Genomic DNA, 21510 nt, shown 5'->3' on the forward strand with positions numbered 1-21510 from the left:
ATATGTTAAAATCCAATTCTATTTTTATATATAACACTGACAGATCCTAAATTAATTTTTTTTACGTATTATATTTTAATTTTTCAAATTCCCTCGTAGAACACGATAGATCTCGTTCGACAAGTTAAGGATTAATACGAAGCGATATTATAATAATGATAGGAAAGACTCTCGCTGTGTCGAACATCAGTCGTAAACTTCGTGAGGCGGTATCGACCTTCGCTCACGGCACAGACTGTCTCGCAGAAGATGCGTGCCGCGTTGCACAGGTGATAAAGTTCAATTACGCGCTTCTCGTCTTCTCGAGGCGAGGCACGCATCGCGCTCACGAGAGCGCACGCGTATTCAGGGATGCAAAACGGATTTAAGGAGACGCTCCCGCACTCGCTTCGACGCTCTCGCTATATGAAGCAATTATATACGATTCTGCGAATCCCGCGATTGTCAACAGCCTCGTAACTCCTTGTCGCTTTCAGGGCTGATCTTTCCGTTCTCCAATTCTCTTTTAAGTTCGTCTCTTTCTTTCCGTGCTAACGACAACGATACAAGGGATCGATACGTGAATTGCTTAAAGGGACTTGTCTCAGATCGATATGATAAAGGATTTTATTTTATTTTTTATACTTTGACAGTTCAATATATTACACATCTTTGATGCAAGGATAAAAAAAGAATTTGTGATAATTATTTTTGACAATCAAATATTCATATATATATATAATGTATTTTACATTCATATGCGTTTGATAGCAATATATTGATCAAATATTTATATAAAATATATGTATATTAAAGTGATACTTTTCATCTCCTTCGAAAAAAATATTAATACCCGACTGTCAAAAATAATTATTTCAAATTACTTTGATTCTTGGTTACCTATATATATATATATATCAAGTATGGATTTAAAAAATATCTAACTCTCTTTCTCTCTAAAACTGATACCGATAACACTCGAATGTCGACACGCCCTTTCCTAATATCAATCAGTAATTCGCCTTAATGCTGACGCCGAATGTCGATACCAATTCCGATAGTATAAGCTTCGAGTTGGCTCGAGTCGCACATAGAGGCGCGTCTATGACGTCCTATCTTCCTCGATCTCTCGTTTCTTCCGTCGTTGTAATTGCGAACTCTCTCGCGGCTCTCTGAGAGCGACCGCCATCGCCGCCGCAGATGAGTTATATCGGCGCTGGCCGGGCTCGCACGGTGGCCTGCCGTGATGGAGCCCCATGTACCGAGGTGAGAGTGTTCACCGGGTCTGACACCTGACGGCCGCCGGCCACAGAAAGGAGATCGTTCGTTCTAACGCTCGTCCGCACGCCATTTACGACCGGCGACGGAAATTATCCTCGATAAATAAAAGAATTTTCAACGCTGCCCCGAGAACGAGTGTATATTTTGCTCGAGAGAGCGTGCCGCTTTCACGCGAGACGCATTTTTTTTATTCAAGCAGAACGAAGTTGGAAAGATATACCTGTATCTCTAGAAAATATGCTAAAGCCGAGAAAATTATATAAAAAAAATTATTTAATGTTACGGAATTTGAGTTTATGCTGCACGCAGGGTTTTGGAGCATAAAGAGAGAAAATTGTATATAAAATAAAGTATACGCATGTATTTGTATATTATAAATCTTATGTAAAATCTGAACGTAAAAGTAAAAATGTTTCGATCGCACTTTGCGATATGAATGAGATGCGGAGAAAAGTGAAGAGCTCGACGTGAGATTTTCGCGCGCAATGCCAGATGCCATTCAGAATGATCGGGGCCAAACGAGTCGTCGTCTTTAAAGACGTGAGCGGAATAAGTAAGCGCGCCAGTCCTAGTGACTCTCTCGAATGTACATTACCGGTCTGCCAAGGAGATGATATCGGCGCAACACGCGCGCGTAAGCAAGGGCGGAACTTTTTCATGTCACTAACGACTCTAGACACTCGCACGCCACACGGCTTCGTTACTAACAATATCTACCTGAATGGATTATTATACCGCTCCGTCCGTTCCGACGCGTATACACATATATACCTATACGCGGCCGTGATATTCCAACCGGGGCGCATTGTGCGGATTCTTTTACGCGGCAGAGGCCGATAAGAGCGAATCTTACGAAGGGCAGAACGAGAGGGAGGGAAAACGCGTCGATAATCATTCGATTTGAATGCGACGGCTATATAAATTCTTTATGCGGCCAGAGAGAGAGAGTCTGCGCGCTATCAACGAACGCGGCCTTACATAATGCTCGACCGAGCACAACGGACCCGAGAACAAAGGACGCGTTCTCAGGGACGAATTGTGCTCTCTCGTCGGATGCTTAACGCGCGCCGCTACAGTTGGTCAAGTCGATTTGCGCGAGTCGCCGCCCGTAATGATCCGCTGTCCGGAGCTAAGCGCATCCCCACGACTTGCATCCTCCCGTTTGTGCCAGGTCTGCGCGTTTATAAATATTCATGTAGACATCTCAAGGATCCTCCCGACCACCGCGCGATTCAGGACAAACCGAGATAGGGTTCGGCTTATATTCGTATAGAACAAGAAGCAGTTGCATGTAACATTTATCAAACTGTACGGAGAACATTTTCTCTTGGGATTTACCCTGAAAATCAGGGTAATCGTATCGAAAGAATTTTACTAGAGTTTCTCTCATTAATATTTATCATATTAATATTTATTATATATATATTAATATAATAAATATATTAATATTTATCATATTAATATTTATTATATTAATATAATAAATATATTAATATATTAATATATTAAAATTAATTAATGAAAGGCTCGTATAAATTCAACAAAATTAAACAATCATATATAGTAGGCCAACTAAACGAGCAAATAAATAAGATGTAAAAATTTTTTTATTAATAGTTAAATCATTAAATTAACATTCCGTTACAGAATCGACATAAATTGTAAACGTTTCGACTGCACTACAGTCTTTATCAATACATAAAAATTAAATATTAAAATATAAAGTTAGATGTTAAAAATACAAAGTTAGTTAAATATTAAAATATAAAATTGAAACGATTCTTCGCTGTTGACCAATAGATATGCAAGGCGATTGGTCTGAGATGCCAAGTTATGCGACATTTGAGCATGCTACGGATATAATACGCGAATTAAATCAATGTCAGAAAATATTAAAAAATCTTTCAACTTACATTATCGTTTTAACAAGTCCTTTTCCCCGATATTTCAAGTGTGTGTTGCGAAGTCTGAATACCAAATGTCAAAATAGAGAGCGTGATGTATTTATTTATTACCAATGTTTTTTCTAAATTATGATTCAGCAAATTTTTTAAGTATGTCAAAATAGCTACTGTCTAACAATTCGGTGTCTGTATTTAAATTAATTCCATTTTTCTGTTCTTTAATGTGGATCATTTCGGATATTAGTCTTTTTTGGTAATTCTTTTCATGATCCATAATTTTAATATTGTCCCAGTCAAATGTATGTTGTTCGTTTAGAATGTGTTCCGTGATAACCGAATGTCTAGCAGAGTCTAATTTAATATTATTTTTATGTTCTTTAAGTCTCGTTCTTAACTGTCTTTTTGTCTGTCCGACATATGTGGCGTCACAATCGTTGCAGTTCAATTTGTAAATAACATTAGAATTCGTGGGGCAATTATTTTTGTCCTTTTGAACTCTTATGAAGTCATTTAATTTTTTAATGCAACGATATCCTACCACTACGTCAGGTCTTCTTATTGCTGAAGCAACTTTCTCAGATATTGGTTCTATATATGGTATGACAAAATATTTAATGTTAGTATTAGTATTATTGGTATCTGTTATATTGTTATTATTAGGCTTGTTAAATTTTTTAGTTGAGAGATTTTTTAATCTGCGTTTTATTTCTGTGAAAATTAGATCAAGAGGATAACCGTTGGATAGCAAAATGTTAATAGCTTTCTCTATATTTTTTTTGTGAAATTGCGGATGTGATAGTAATAAAGCTCTATCTACCAAGTTATAAATTGTTCCTATTTTATGACAAGTCGGATGATTTGAAAAAAATGAAAGTAATCTACCTGAGAATGTCTTTTTGTGATACCAATCTAAATAAATTTTGTTATCTATTACTTTGATCATTATGTCTAAAAAGCTTATACAACGATTATCCTCCTTTTCCAATGTAAATTGTAGTCTATCGTTATAATTGTTGAATTCGTTCAAAACATATGTAATATTGTCAGCGGAAGTGCACAAAATAATGTCGTCTACATAACGGAAATAGAAAGTCATTTCGCAATTTAAATTACTAATTACCAATGTTTCCAAGTCCTGCATGACTATATCGGCAATGATCGGAGAAAGTGGGGAACCCATAGGAGTCCCATAAATTTGTTTGTAAGTTATGTTATTAAAAGTGAAAAATGTGGAAGTTAATATAAATTTTATCATACCTATGAATTCATTTTTGGGAATCTTTGTGTGTGACTCTATAAAATGCCATCTATTGTTGATGCCGTTTAATGCAAGATCTACGGAAACATTAGTAAATAATGAAACAACGTCCAATGAAGCTATTATGTCGGTGTCTTGTATTGTTTTCCCTGATAGAATGTTGCATATATCAAAACTGTTATTTACAAAACTGTCCGCTCTAGGAAGGCTATCTTTTAAAATTTTATGAAAGAAAGAAGCAATATTATATAGAGAAGTATTTATTGAGGAAACTATTAGTCTAAAAGGAATATTTTCCTTGTGGATCTTGGGGAGCCCATAAGCTTTAGGAAGAAGAGAGTCGCTTGAAAATAAATAATAATATTCTTTTTTGTTGATGAAGTCTTTTTTCAACCATTTTTTTAAACAAATATTGAGGTCTTTTTCTATTTTTGTTGTTGGATTGTTTTTAACTATGGTATACGTAGAATCGTCTTCTAGGAGACTCTCAACTTTTTTTATATAAAATTCTTTTTCTAGTGCGACTGTAATGCTGCCTTTATCTGCTCTGGTAAATAAAATATTAGGATTTTGATTGCAGAATTTAATTGTGTCTTTATGCATGTGAAATAATTTTTCTTGTATGTCCGTTTTTTTGTCGTTATTGTTTAAAAATAATGAAAATTGTGGAATGGCAGCATTACGAATCGAAGTGAGATTTCTGATCCCGTTAGAATTGCTTTCTATATCTTTGATGAATTCGTGTATAGCTACTTTTTTATTTAAGTTAACTGGGAGACTAAATTCACCTCCCAATTGTAATAGATTGGTTACATTGGGGGGAATTTTTTTATCAGTTAAATTAATAAACCATTTCTGGTTAGTTTGTTGTAAAGGGTTATGTGTAGCATAACGAAAACTGTTGGCAGAAACAGTGTTATCAACAATATTTGTCGAAGATATTGTTTTTAATTCAATAGGATCAATATTTTTAATGTACTCTGTTTCATGCGATTTACGTAGCCATAGGAATTTTTTCTTATGTATGAAATATAATTTTTGGTTGAACAAAGAAAAGGAGTTACAATGGTGATTTAAAATCTCCTGCCAGATATAAGATGGTAAAAGGTTTTGGAGAATTTGGAATTGTCTTGACCGTTTTTTATTAAGTGAGTTTAAAGTTCTATATAAATCAAATATCTCTATGTTAAGAATTTCAGTCTTGATATTATGCAACAAACCACGCATCCTATTTTTTGATTTATAGTGGTAGAAAACAAATTTATTATTACAGAAATTACGCAAATGGTTGGGAAACAAACAATATCTCTTACATTCCCTTAAAAATTTCAACTTCGACATTGCCTTAATTATCGCATAATTAAAATTTAGCCAAGATTTAAAGTGTTTTAACGTTTCTAGACCAAAATAGTTATAAATAAAACTAGAATTAAAACGATGGTATTTAAACGGGTAATTAGTCACACGCATTATAAGGCCAGCGTTTATTAAAATTAATTAATGAAAGGCTCGTATAAATTCAACAAAATTAAACAATCATATATAGTAGGCCAACTAAACGAGCAAATAAATAAGATGTAAAAATTTTTTTATTAATAGTTAAATCATTAAATTAACATTCCGTTACAGAATCGACATAAATTGTAAACGTTTCGACTGCACTACAGTCTTTATCAATACATAAAAATTAAATATTAAAATATAAAGTTAGATGTTAAAAATACAAAGTTAGTTAAATATTAAAATATAAAATTGAAACGATTCTTCGCTGTTGACCAATAGATATGCAAGGCGATTGGTCTGAGATGCCAAGTTATGCGACATTTGAGCATGCTACGGATATAATACGCGAATTAAATCAATGTCAGAAAATATTAAAAAATCTTTCAACTTACATTATCGTTTTAACAAGTCCTTTTCCCCGATATTTCAAGTGTGTGTTGCGAAGTCTGAATACCAAATGTCAAAATAGAGAGCGTGATGTATTTATTTATTACCAATGTTTTTTCTAAATTATGATTCAGCAAATTTTTTAAGTATGTCAAAATAGCTACTGTCTAACAATTCGGTGTCTGTATTTAAATTAATTCCATTTTTCTGTTCTTTAATGTGGATCATTTCGGATATTAGTCTTTTTTGGTAATTCTTTTCATGATCCATAATTTTAATATTGTCCCAGTCAAATGTATGTTGTTCGTTTAGAATGTGTTCCGTGATAACCGAATGTCTAGCAGAGTCTAATTTAATATTATTTTTATGTTCTTTAAGTCTCGTTCTTAACTGTCTTTTTGTCTGTCCGACATATGTGGCGTCACAATCGTTGCAATTCAATTTGTAAATAACATTAGAATTCGTGGGGCAATTATTTTTGTCCTTTTGAACTCTTATGAAGTCATTTAATTTTTTAATGCAACGATATCCTACCACTACGTCAGGTCTTCTTATTGCTGAAGCAACTTTCTCAGATATTGGTTCTATATATGGTATGACAAAATATTTAATGTTAGTATTAGTATTATTGGTATCTGTTATATTGTTATTATTAGGCTTGTTAAATTTTTTAGTTGAGAGATTTTTTAATCTGCGTTTTATTTCTGTGAAAATTAGATCAAGAGGATAACCGTTGGATAGCAAAATGTTAATAGCTTTCTCTATATTTTTTTTGTGAAATTGCGGATGTGATAGTAATAAAGCTCTATCTACCAAGTTATAAATTGTTCCTATTTTATGACAAGTCGGATGATTTGAAAAAAATGAAAGTAATCTACCTGAGAATGTCTTTTTGTGATACCAATCTAAATAAATTTTGTTATCTATTACTTTGATCATTATGTCTAAAAAGCTTATACAACGATTATCCTCCTTTTCCAATGTAAATTGTAGTCTATCGTTATAATTGTTGAATTCGTTCAAAACATATGTAATATTGTCAGCGGAAGTGCACAAAATAATGTCGTCTACATAACGGAAATAGAAAGTCATTTCGCAATTTAAATTACTAATTACCAATGTTTCCAAGTCCTGCATGACTATATCGGCAATGATCGGAGAAAGTGGGGAACCCATAGGAGTCCCATAAATTTGTTTGTAAGTTATGTTATTAAAAGTGAAAAATGTGGAAGTTAATATAAATTTTATCATACCTATGAATTCATTTTTGGGAATCTTTGTGTGTGACTCTATAAAATGCCATCTATTGTTGATGCCGTTTAATGCAAGATCTACGGAAACATTAGTAAATAATGAAACAACGTCCAATGAAGCTATTATGTCGGTGTCTTGTATTGTTTTCCCTGATAGAATGTTGCATATATCAAAACTGTTATTTACAAAACTGTCCGCTCTAGGAAGGCTATCTTTTAAAATTTTATGAAAGAAAGAAGCAATATTATATAGAGAAGTATTTATTGAGGAAACTATTAGTCTAAAAGGAATATTTTCCTTGTGGATCTTGGGGAGCCCATAAGCTTTAGGAAGAAGAGAGTCGCTTGAAAATAAATAATAATATTCTTTTTTGTTGATGAAGTCTTTTTTCAACCATTTTTTTAAACAAATATTGAGGTCTTTTTCTATTTTTGTTGTTGGATTGTTTTTAACTATGGTATACGTAGAATCGTCTTCTAGGAGACTCTCAACTTTTTTTATATAAAATTCTTTTTCTAGTGCGACTGTAATGCTGCCTTTATCTGCTCTGGTAAATAAAATATTAGGATTTTGATTGCAGAATTTAATTGTGTCTTTATGCATGTGAAATAATTTTTCTTGTATGTCCGTTTTTTTGTCGTTATTGTTTAAAAATATCAGGGAAAACAATACAAGACACCGACATAATAGCTTCATTGGACGTTGTTTCATTATTTACTAATGTTTCCGTAGATCTTGCATTAAACGGCATCAACAATAGATGGCATTTTATAGAGTCACACACAAAGATTCCCAAAAATGAATTCATAGGTATGATAAAATTTATATTAACTTCCACATTTTTCACTTTTAATAACATAACTTACAAACAAATTTATGGGACTCCTATGGGTTCCCCACTTTCTCCGATCATTGCCGATATAGTCATGCAGGACTTGGAAACATTGGTAATTAGTAATTTAAATTGCGAAATGACTTTCTATTTCCGTTATGTAGACGACATTATTTTGTGCACTTCCGCTGACAATATTACATATGTTTTGAACGAATTCAACAATTATAACGATAGACTACAATTTACATTGGAAAAGGAGGATAATCGTTGTATAAGCTTTTTAGACATAATGATCAAAGTAATAGATAACAAAATTTATTTAGATTGGTATCACAAAAAGACATTCTCAGGTAGATTACTTTCATTTTTTTCAAATCATCCGACTTGTCATAAAATAGGAACAATTTATAACTTGGTAGATAGAGCTTTATTACTATCACATCCGCAATTTCACAAAAAAAATATAGAGAAAGCTATTAACATTTTGCTATCCAACGGTTATCCTCTTGATCTAATTTTCACAGAAATAAAACGCAGATTAAAAAATCTCTCAACTAAAAAATTTAACAAGCCTAATAATAACAATATAACAGATACCAATAATACTAATACTAACATTAAATATTTTGTCATACCATATATAGAACCAATATCTGAGAAAGTTGCTTCAGCAATAAGAAGACCTGACGTAGTGGTAGGATATCGTTGCATTAAAAAATTAAATGACTTCATAAGAGTTCAAAAGGACAAAAATAATTGCCCCACGAATTCTAATGTTATTTACAAATTGAACTGCAACGATTGTGACGCCACATATGTCGGACAGACAAAAAGACAGTTAAGAACGAGACTTAAAGAACATAAAAATAATATTAAATTAGACTCTGCTAGACATTCGGTTATCACGGAACACATTCTAAACGAACAACATACATTTGACTGGGACAATATTAAAATTATGGATCATGAAAAGAATTACCAAAAAAGACTAATATCCGAAATGATCCACATTAAAGAACAGAAAAATGGAATTAATTTAAATACAGACACCGAATTGTTAGACAGTAGCTATTTTGACATACTTAAAAAATTTGCTGAATCATAATTTAGAAAAAACATTGGTAATAAATAAATACATCACGCTCTCTATTTTGACATTTGGTATTCAGACTTCGCAACACACACTTGAAATATCGGGGAAAAGGACTTGTTAAAACGATAATGTAAGTTGAAAGATTTTTTAATATTTTCTGACATTGATTTAATTCGCGTATTATATCCGTAGCATGCTCAAATGTCGCATAACTTGGCATCTCAGACCAATCGCCTTGCATATCTATTGGTCAACAGCGAAGAATCGTTTCAATTTTATATTTTAATATTTAACTAACTTTGTATTTTTAACATCTAACTTTATATTTTAATATTTAATTTTTATGTATTGATAAAGACTGTAGTGCAGTCGAAACGTTTACAATTTATGTCGATTCTGTAACGGAATGTTAATTTAATGATTTAACTATTAATAAAAAAATTTTTACATCTTATTTATTTGCTCGTTTAGTTGGCCTACTATATATGATTGTTTAATTAATATATTAATATATTTGTAATAAGAATAAATATTAATATTTATCATATTAATATTTATTATATTTATTAATATATAAAAATTCTCTGATTTCTTGCAATTTATGATATATCTTCGAGTAACATAAAAGCTTGCTAATACTTTTCATCATTTATTTATCGCTTTTTTATTTATTTCGGCGGTAAAAATTTTAATTAGGATTTTTACAATTTTCACGTTTTTCAGTCGAGACAAAATTCGATCTCGAAAATAGCTATTTATAAATAAACAATCAGAGCGGTTCGGAGTAAAAAAAGATGCAATGTAGCACGACCCGACATCGGCACTTTAGCCGATGACCTATGCACCGGATAGGCGATACCGAACTCGGCGGCGGCGGTTTAACAACCAGGTCAGTGTTTTTCGCTCCAGTTGTGTGTGTTGATATGTATAATCACGGTAATTATATAGCATCTAGCCCGGTGAGGATTTGCCCGTCGGGCGGCGCGCACTCGGCAACGAGCCGGCCGCATTTTATTTCGTACTCCAATCACAGCTGATTGGCACTGACTGTTATTTGTCGAGCGAGAAAGCCGAAAGGAGCAAGGAGGAGCTCGAGAGAAAACAGACATTCTGCTTATATTCCTGCGATAGCTCACTCCTACGTGCTCCTCTCAGTCTCTCGAGGCATAACTCCCTTTCTTGCTTTACTACGCGAGCGAAAACCTTTCGGACGTTAAACATACCGAAAGGATAACACTGTCTCGGGGAATGGGGGTTGAAATTGCTCGGCGTTCCTCTTTCTCTCTCTCTCTATCTCCCGCGTTTGTGTTGAATTTCTACTGAAATAATTATCGTGCTCGTTAAAGCGCCGATAAGTATTATTACTGGAATTATCGGCCAGCCGTCCGCATTTGCCCCGCCGCGTGGAAATAAAATTATAACGGCCTCGTTATGGCTGACTATAAAACAAGCGTTTCGATCCTCTGTAAGCGAGCCCGCAATGATATTCCCGTGCGATACGGTGTGCCAGCGATGTGACGAAAGTGACTTTCGCTTACAAATATGCACGACCGCGTTGTCTCGTCAAATAATATTGTACAATTTTGTCTCGTCGTCTATGAATAGGTATTTTCACGCTACAGCGTGGAAAATAATATGTGTATATTCATTTTAATAGAATTCGTCCACGAAAGGTTTTCATTTTGAAAATATTGGCATAGAGGAATTTTCAAATCCCCCTACATTTATCCAATTATAATTACAGAAGAGCGACAATTAATATAAAGCATACTTTTCTACTATCTTGGTACGAAAAATCGATATTACAACAGCAGGGATCTAGCGGTCAGGGAAATCTGGAAAATCGGGCATTGTCAGGGAAAAGTCAGGAAATTTTACTATTTATCTGGAATTGTTCACATTATTCTACATTTGTCTCAATAATTAATTAAGTAACAGTGTAAGTAACTTCCGAACCTTTTCATTGTTGACAAAAATTATATATTTGGAAAAAATGAATTTCTGGTCTTGGAAAATCTGAAAAAGTCAGGGAATTTGTTTCATCGGAGTCTGCTGGACACCCAGAACAGTTTCGAGAGATGCAAACACAAATGAGCAATTAATCGAACAAATGACAATTGGTTATTAGGTACTCTCGATTAGTGGCACAAACGTATCTGCCTCTACGACGCATCCACGTTGCATCATTCATGAGGTTGCTGCCTGCTTTGAAATATGTATATACACTCGAAAAACCGGTCGCGATACCGCGCGCGGGAAGATGCCAAATTCCCGATTAGCATCCATTCATCGGACAGGACGCTGCTCTCGTCCCTTTTTCTCCCACCCCAACTTATACACTATCGGTCGATCCCTTATGGTCGCACCTTCGTCCGCATGCGTCCGTGGTGATTTGCGCGCCGCATCAACACGGCATAGGGAGCGTATACGTGCATTACGCTCGATCCGGCCGTTAACGACTTCATCAACGACCAGCTGATAGCGTAAAAGACGAGCCGAAGACACGGGCGAAGATAGCTGTCGACCATGAAAGAAGCGTCTTCCGGCGGGCACGCTCGCACACGAAGGGAAAATAAAAGGGCCTGGCGCTGTTTGCCGAAGGACGCGACCGGCTTCTTGCTCGCTCTTCGCGATCCTCGCCGTTTCTTTGGCGCTGGAATTGCGGATACCTTTTGTGTCGATATATAATCTTCACTTTCAGCGAGGAGGAAGCGTTTTTTCCTTCTTCTTTGATATTAAGATTTGCGAAAACTCGGAGAAAGAAGTTTAAACATGTACTCGAAGATCATTTGGACAATTTTGGCAAAGATGGGAGGAAAAAATATTCATCTTTAAAAATTAGTATTTTACTTTTACTTTTTAATTTCTAAGAAGGATATTTTTATTATTTCATATCGACTACACAGATTCTTATTATTTCACTTTATGTATCAAGTCTGAAAATCATGTATAAAATATATTTAAAATTATCCTATAAAAAGAGAGGATTATTCTGAACGATGACCCAGATCGAAATACATTTTAATATCAAAGAAGAAGGTATGAACGAGAGCTACTGTAAAGAGGTCAAACGTTCGGCGATGTTATATAACTTACATACGTTCGTTAAAGACTGACTTTATGGCCACTGTGTTGCGAGTGAAAGTTGATGGGTCAAAGAACTGCCGCAAGAGAGAACATGTGCCAAAATTCGTAATAGCATATTCTCAGCGTTTTTATACAGAATTAATTACCTTGATCATTTGTTCTAGGTCCACATTTATACAGATATTTTCATTTACTCGCTAATCTCTAGCTATACTCGCAATCCATCTTTTATTTGGACTTTTTTGTTGCTATAATTGTTAATATCGTATTAATGAAACAATCGTTGGAAAACCCTGACTGGCTATCGCTATAATACCTTTTATTTGGACTTTTTTGTTGCTATAATTGTTAATATCGTATTAATTAAACAATCGTTGGCAAACCCTGACTGGCTATCGCTATAATTCACTTTTAATACACGAATGCACTAACGACTGTATATAATTCTCGGTGCTTCATATATACGTATGAATATATAAACGCGCGATCGAAGGTTGAAAACGGCCGGCGGATTCTTCTTAAAGGGTAGACCGAGAGACGTATCGAACGAAGGAACGGCGACGGCGATCAGCGACCATCCATAGTCTTATCCCGGCCAAGTGAAAGAAGGAGGCGATGCGGACGGGCGATAAAGAGCAAAGAGATGGGAGAAGCGATAGATAAATATATCAAAGCGGATCGGAATGCGCGTCTCATTGAGAGGGAGGGTCGGTCGACCGCGCCATCCCTCTTCCTCCCCATCCCTTCTTAAGAAACGCGCGTCATGAGAAATTGCTGGTTTTCCCACGAAAAGCTCCGGCACGCTACCGGGACCGCACATTGCAACGCAACATCGCGCTCGCAAATGCGCCTAAAGGCTTACTCCCGCTCTCCATCGGGAAATATAATTGGCGCTTTGCAAATCCATTAACCGCCCCCGTTAAGAAATTTGCCCCCCTTTCCGCGCTTACCCCCTGTACGCACTAATTCATAGTTTCATGCCTTCCCGCTGCTTAAAGACTTAATGGAGGCCGCGCGCACGCACACGCGACCGCCGTGTATACACGTTGGAAAAACGACATCGCTTCTGTCGAGGAACACGTCCCAAGTGTTGCGGCGTTTGTACACTAACGATATCTCAGAATCTATCGCGCTTTTTTTTTTTTTTTTTTTTTTAGTACGACATCCGCGAGAAGAGATCACGGAGAAATAATAAAATTAACGTATCGCGATCGCACGTTGTAGCACGAAATAAATTCATTAGAAGCGCAATAGCTGATTTTTTTTATCAATTCTTAAGCGATGTAAAGGAAATTCCGCTCTAATTCTTAATTTCTTAGTTTTCGGTATATCAAAGCAGTCGTGTTTGAAAATCGCTGTGGAAAGTGAAGAAAAAGTATGAGACAAGATGCAAGTATCGTATCTGTAATCAAGAAGACCATATTTAAAATGTTCCTTATCCACATGGAAAACATGTTTAGTCTTCTCTGACGTGATAATTTCATAATTTATATACAAATTACTGTCATCTATTTGCGTTTAATTTAATTTAATAAACTTCCTTATTTATTTATACGTCCCGTTTGTTTACACGATCGACGCGTAAGATCTGTCAAACGTATATGCGTATAATATCTGGCATTGCCATCTCGTCTGATCTACATGACGCTTAAAGCTTTATTTTTATTCAGACGCCAGCGCATTTCGCTCGACGAGTCATACGGACGATGTTTGCGCGAAAGTCGCTCATCCGCGATGCTACGCGGAGGATTGGCTAGATAGTGAGGATGTATTAGAGGCTACCATTAAGGCTGGTGATTGATAATGCCCGCAGACCCGTTCTGCGCCATCGCGTCCGTCTGATCAAGGTCTCCCTAGGTGCGCGCACCGATCGAGCAAAAAGCGAAAAGGGCGAGGCGGTCGGTCGGTGCGCACCGACGCAAACCAAGCCGCAAAAAGCGAAAGAAACCGCATCTCTCCGGCTGCATTGTCACTGGTCGCCTTCACCGTGCGAAGCTTCTCTCCCTCTTTTTCCCGCCTTTTTTTATTCTTTTTTTTTTTCTTTTCGTTCACGGCAGGCAATTACCGCTAACATCGGCAGACGGCTCGGACTCGTAATTATCGGCGAAAGTGATAAACCGATTTCACCCGGGGGCGATCGCCGGCACATTCCTAGATCTTTGATCTAGAGAGAAGAGGCGTGCGGTTAGCGCGGCTGACTTTGCATCATCGGGATTTTGCCTCGTATCGCGCTCCATCGTCAAAAGGGAAATTGTTGCTATTGATAATTTTATATCATTCAATAACGCATTATTCATACGACACACACATAGGTCTCTAATTAAGATTCCTATCTTTTATTTTTCTATAGTTGAACAAATTTCATTTAATCTTGTTCAATTTAAAGGAAGTGACAATCAGTTTGTATCAATTTTTTTTTTTTTTTTTTTTAATAGAACGATAGAAATTACTATACACATAAATTGATTATCGTCTATCGAATGAATGACAACATTGAATTGAAAAAGCAGCAGGACGTTGTCCTTGGATTGACAGAGAGATGTTATTAAAATACGGCGGAGTGATGCAAAAATTGCGTCAGTTTTCGACGACAGCGGATACACGAGAGAGCGGGTTCTAACAATAACAAAACTCTTGGCGAAGCGAATTATCACGGCCGTTCGGAAAAAAAGTTTTCGTCATAGCATAGAGAGTCTCGTCGCGAGAGTCAAAAGGCGGCACCAACACTATTACGACAATCGCTAGAATAAACAGGCGCGGTTTCTTTCGCTATAAGAGTTAAGAATGCATCAACAGTGCGCGCGACCTTGCACCTTAAACAGGCGCGTTTACCTCCTTAATAGCTCGCGCGCGGCTAGCAATAGACGACCGGTGACATGTGAAAGGAAAATTACGGAGATAAAATAGACGTAGAACGCGGCGCTAGAAGAGAGGTCCTCCTCTCTTCGTTATCCCCGAGATAACGTCATAATGCGTCGTGGTAGACATAAAGGCAACGGATACAAAATGACAAAACGCAAGCTCCCTCTCTCATGACAATGCAGTTGCTAACTAGTCAAATGTTAATATTTGCTTAACCCTCGACGAAGGTGGGGAAGGAAGCAGTCGTTCTTTCATCTCTCTTCCTTTGCTTGATATCTAGAGGAGACTCCAAGCAACGACAAAAGAGACGAGAGAGAGAGAGAGGAACGGAAAAGAGTGACGCAGCAGCGTTTGCGTATCGTCTCGGCGATATTTTGCATAGGTAGAGATCGAACAGGGTAAGCTTGCTCTCGCGAGTCGCATGAAGAAAAACATTAGACGAGTATAGCTCGTACGCGGGGAGATGATTCGGCGGCTTTCGCGAGGAAAAGCAGTCATCAAAGCGGCCTCTTCTTGCTCATCTAGCCTAGTTTACAACGCCGCGATTTATTTACTCCTTCCGCGGACCTATCGCGCGAGGAAGCGCTGCGAACAAAGTCGCCGCGGGAATTCGCTCGTCCGACAAATAATGCGAGGCTACGTTAAGTGTTGTTCGTTAATGTCCATTGTTAGGCCGCATATCAAGTATGTAAATATAGATGTGCGCATCACGGAGGCTATTCAAGGACAGGAGCGATGAATTATGTTATGCTTCCGAAGTCTAGTTGCGTTCTCGCGGATTTTAACAAAGAAACTTTATACGAATACAAATCATTTCGTGTGATAAAAAAAGTCAGAAATTTTGTGATATAGAAAATAGTTTTTTTATTTAAAAAGATCCTTCTCTCAACGTTAATCGAGACTTTAAGTTATCGCGGCAGAGTATCTTTATGCAAAATTTTTTTTCAAATTGTTTTAATTTTATATCCGCATCTTCCTTTACTAAAGGACTTGGAGCTAAAAGCGAGAACAGCTTTTGCAGCGCTACAAAAAATGATCCCATCTCTCTGATCTCTGAATAAAATTGAAAGTCACAGAAGGATCGACAGATGATCCGAAACAATGTTCACCGTGTTGTGTGTATATAGATATATCTGGTACAAGCGCATATCATCGCATCGGCATTAACCAGGATGCGAAAATGACCGGGGCCGGATTCCCGGATAAGTATCCCCGCTTGAGACTAACGAGCCGCCTTTAACTTCAGTCATCCGCGAGCGAAACAGCCGTCGACACGTCACGTTCCATCGGCACGTTTTACGAGCGCGCGCGCGGCGAACGCTTAGAATTTCGAGAGGCATGCGAAAGATTGTTTTCTGGATCCCCGGCCTCTGAAGCTAAAGAGAGAGGAGATGGGCTCGCGAGAGGTTTTCCTTCGGGTCTAGGAAACGTCCGGATATGATAATAAGCGAGGCTCGCGCCAACGTTGTACGTCGAGCACGACGTCCGAGGCCCTCGGGGCTATACGTATACCGGGCTCTCTCGCATCAACGGAAGGAGAGAGAGAGAGAGAGAGAGAGAGAGAGAGAGAACCAGTCCTCTTCCCTGAAGTCGCTGTCACGACCACCGGGAACGTCTCTGTTCCGCGTGGAACGCTCTTTTAAATCCTTGCCTGCACCGCGGGAGAAAGAGAGAGAAAGAGTCACGCCTCTTCGATCCGTTCTGCACAATATACACCCGATGCTGGAGAAGCGCGCATATCGCGAAGAGGGTAGAGGAAGAGATTTTCAGTAAAACCGACTCTCTCGACTGCATGATGATATTATTCTACGTAACGAACGCAACGAGAGTTTTGGGAAATGCGAGTACCGAGGGAGAGAGAGAGAGAATCCGCGGTCAATAAAATGCGCCGTCGATATAAAAACTAACTGGTGAACGTTAAAATGCCTAGGATACACGAGGATGCAAATTCCATAATTATTTAACAACGCGTGTAACATCTTCGCTCGTATATTAGCCTACCTCGGATTACGATTTAATGCGAGGAACGAAAATTGCAGCGTGTATTATAGAGAGAAAGTTGAATAAATATGGACTTCGATATATGCAATGTTATATTGTTCTCGTGAATCGAAGCGTTATTTCGCGAGATACGATTATTCCCAGGAGCAAAGAGCTCGCTCTTCGAACAACAATTTTACGTAAATTAGCACAATAGCGTAAACGAAAGCGGACGACCATTTAGTTACGCTTTGACGAGCGACGTCGTGCCGGGACAATTAAGCAAGAGCAATGAGGGCTCGAGAGAGAAAGAGAGAGACGAGAAAGGTGGTCACGAGCGCGTCTTCACGCTCGGCACAGTCTTCAATTGCGCAAATATCTCTTGGGGAGCCCCCAATGGAAGGAATTAACATAATGCCGAGAAGCATTAGGCCTGTGAGCGCAAATTGTGCGGCGGACATCGGGCTTCAAAGAGACCATGGGGTGTAAAATGGAGAGGGAAACGCAGAAAAAAGAGAGTAAAGTCGTGGATGGGTCGGCAAGTAAGTAGGTAGGTAGATAAGTTGGTAGACAAGATGAAGGAGATGGAAAAGTCGCCAGGGTGATTAGCGAAACGAGAATGTCTCTAATTCGCGTCCGACGTTCGAATTCGAGCTGGCGATCAGCTGATAGCTGTCATCCCGCTTAAACGGTCATTAATCGTTGTCGGTCCGCGGAGATAAATTCGCGATTCTTCTGATCGCTTCGTTACGTTCTTCACATTTACTCGATTTTACATAAATGTTAACAATAATTAGCTTGTTTTTCTTGTATGAAAATATACGACGCAAATATATAATAATAATAATATTTGATATTTCACGATCGCAGAGGCAAACCGCTAACGACAGGCCGGCACGAAAGTCAGTCCGTCTTATTCGAACGTGAAAGTGTTGCGAGAAAAACAGGTTATTACAGGTAGTTACAGGTAGTTGGGAGCAGAGCGTCAAGCGCTTCCTAAAGGCCGTTTCTCGGTACCGCGAGATCGGCGCTCCTTCCTTTCCCGTGACACACAAACAATCAGCCGGCGTTTTGTGCCTCTGCTTTCCGCAAGCAGCCGCGGTCAACTGATTCCTGCGGTTCGATGCCTAATGTATCGCCGACGACGACGACAATGACGTTTTCGCGGTGTAACTGACCTGTCTCGAGGAAACTTTAGTTGCGCCGCGAGAGAGAACCGCAAACCTCTTCCCCTCCATTCAATTCTTTCTTTTGCCGGCGTCGCCTCAGCTGCGCAATTCGAATGTCGAGCCTAGGAAACCGAGAAGATTCACGGGAACTTTGATTTCTACGGACTAGAAAATAATGGCGTGTCTTGCAGGGTGTCCAGCAGACTCAATGAAAAAAATTCCCCGACTTTTTCAGATTTTTCAAGACCAGAAATTCATTTTCTCCCTGACTTTTCAGTATTATTTTTTCCAAATATATATAATTTGCATATATCTATATGATAAATCAATTAAATGTTAAATCATGAAATCCTTGAGATATTGTTGTCAACAATGAAAAGGTTCGGAAGTTAAAACAAAAATTTAAATCAATTATACAATCTGCATTTATGTACGATAATCGAAACGAACATGTCACTATATATAAATTATTTAAATAATCACCCTTTTTTATTTACATTATATCAAATTTTTTAGTCTTGTCTCTATCAAACACATTGAAATAAAATAACACAACGATGAAAATATAAATTAACAAATCAATTTTTAACAACACAGAAAATTAACGTGCTGTCAAGGAAAAGTTTATATTTATTTAATAAAAAATTTCAAATGATTGAGACAAATAATAGAATAATGTGAAAAAATCCAGATAAATATTAAAATTTCCCTGAACATTTCCAGATTTATAAAATTCCCTGACCGCTTAAACACCCTGCCTTGAAGCGACGAGGAATTTTTTTGCTCAAAGAAATAAAAATGATTTGCGAAAGCAACTTTTCAATATATTTTATAACATATGTAAAACAATTATATTTAGAAGCATCGGTCTGTAGAATAAAATATTCAGCGAACGTAGCGGATAATTCTTTCCGGATTTCCAAGCACGACGCTCTCGTAAACGTCATCGTCGTTCTTCGCGGGTCAACGACCCCGCGAAAGCGGCCAACGTCCGCTGTCGTCGAATCCATCGAATTTGCAATCGAATTTGCGAGCTTACGAAGACGGCACGTCGCTCGTCTCGCGACGACGACGACGACGACGACGAGGACCACGAGGAGCGAAAGCGAACGGGGTAGTAAATCTGAATCTCATTGCGCGGTCGTTTATTCGCGAGACGCGCGAGAGACATGGGGTAGGGGCAATTATGGGGGCATGAATATTTATGGAAAGCCGTGCACCGTGTAATCTTTACGAGACACAACGGCCACGGGGACGTCACCCGGCCGATCGCGCGATGCTTCACGGTTTACTTTGTCGGTGCGCCGAACTCAATTACCCTCGCGCTCGCACTCGTAATATACGTAAGATACGAAGGGACGAAGGACGGGACACATCTCTCCCTTTCTTTCCCTCCCTCTTCTACCTTCGCATGAACGAAGAAGAAGCGATCGATCCCTCGCTTAAGTGGCTACCTCGGCTGTACACCGACGGCGACTCGCTGACAAAAGGACGCACGATGTCTACGCGCCGTGGCGAATGCGATGTTTCTCCTCCTATCGGAGCGGAGTTACTCGAGAGAGGAGATAGGGAGAATTAATTTCACACAGCACTGCAAGTGGATAGAGAAACGCATTAAAGCCTAATGCGATGCGAGAAATAGACGGAATACCGGAATCTCGATTTCCGATCTGCAATTTTTGTCACTTTATTTCTCTCCATTGAATAAGCTTATATGAATATTTTAATGTATGAAATAATTAAATAATTGACGCTGGAAAATGCAAAAATAAAGAATAATTGACATTTCGAACAAATGTCAATTATAAATGTCTTGTTCAGTTAATTTTCTCTTGGAATTTACTCCGAAAATCATGGTAATCGCATTGGAATAATTTTATGAGTTTTAATATTTACCACAATAAAAATATTGATCGAACATATATTTTATATATTATATTATGCTAAATATTAATCAGAGAAACTCTTATAAAAATCTTCCCATATTGTCTCATGATTACCGTGATTTTCAGGGTAAATTTTAAGAGAAAATCTCTTTCTGTGTAGCATATATAAATAATTAAATAAAAATGCAGATAAAACTTTCTAAAGAAATTAATTTTTGCGGGAAATAAACCACTAATTTTTTCTATTAAGAAACGTATCCTTAAAATTTAATTTTTTTTTTTTTTTTCAAGTTTTATCGTACACTCTCCTTTTAGGACTTAATTTTATTCCTCATATTATTATACCGCGCCCTAATAATGCAACCGTTTATATTTCGCTCCACCACCTTTAGGGGCCCCGATTGCAAACGACCGAACGCGATGGCGTGTAGAACGTCGCTACCGTGGATCATTCCGTCTCGTCGTCTCTCTTTCTCAAGACACAGATATACACGTGGTACGAGCTAGTTATCCCCGTCATATGTAATCGCGCGCGATAAAGTAGCCCGCGGCCCGACAGAATGGTCCTCGCATTTACGACGGCGCGCTCAGAGGTCTTTTAATGGCCGACCCGTCTAATTACTACCCTCGCCCGTAATATGTAATGAACGCTACGCCCTCGTCTTAGAATTAGTGGCATAATTATCCCGGTCGCGAATTGGCGGGATGCGCTTCGCGTTACGCAATTGTATACGAGCAAACGAGTATCAGGACGCGTGCACATGCGTCGTCGTCCACCTTTTTAACTATCTCGGAGGATTTAATGCTGCTAAAGCGACTCTCTTAACGATCTCACTCTAACAGATTATAAATTCCGGATTACGGGCTCCTCTAGTCCTCTCGAGTTTGCGATAAGAAAAATTCTTGATTTACGATCGGCAATGCTTAAGCTCTTGCTCTTGACCAGCGGCGTTTTCCGCTCCCGAGTTGCTTAATTAAATATCTGTGACAATCTATTCGCTTTTATTCGCTTTGCTCGTTCCACCAAAGTAT

The 21510-nt window shown here is 37.8% G+C and overlaps 1 protein-coding gene and 2 long non-coding RNA genes across 3 annotated transcripts in view; 2 read left to right on the forward strand and 1 right to left on the reverse strand.

The window, feature by feature from the left end:
• Positions 1 to 21510, forward strand: part of blo (bloated) — a 116916-nt gene that overhangs the window by 71407 nt on the left and 23999 nt on the right.
• On the reverse strand, positions 2850 to 8170 carry LOC146723284 (uncharacterized). Its single transcript, XR_014924643.1, has 3 exons — positions 6318 to 8170; positions 3174 to 6255; positions 2850 to 3111 (listed from the first exon to the last, which is right to left on the reverse strand). It is a non-coding gene; the product is annotated as an uncharacterized LOC146723284 (long non-coding RNA).
• On the forward strand, positions 8251 to 9948 carry LOC146723285 (uncharacterized). The gene is made up of 2 exons (XR_014924642.1): positions 8251 to 9624; positions 9687 to 9948. It is a non-coding gene; the product is annotated as an uncharacterized LOC146723285 (long non-coding RNA).

This window comes from Nylanderia fulva, unplaced genomic scaffold (assembly GCF_048542155.1).
Source record: "Nylanderia fulva isolate GAGA-0341 unplaced genomic scaffold, ASM4854215v1 Scaffold21, whole genome shotgun sequence".
NCBI lineage: Eukaryota > Metazoa > Arthropoda > Insecta > Hymenoptera > Formicidae > Nylanderia > Nylanderia fulva.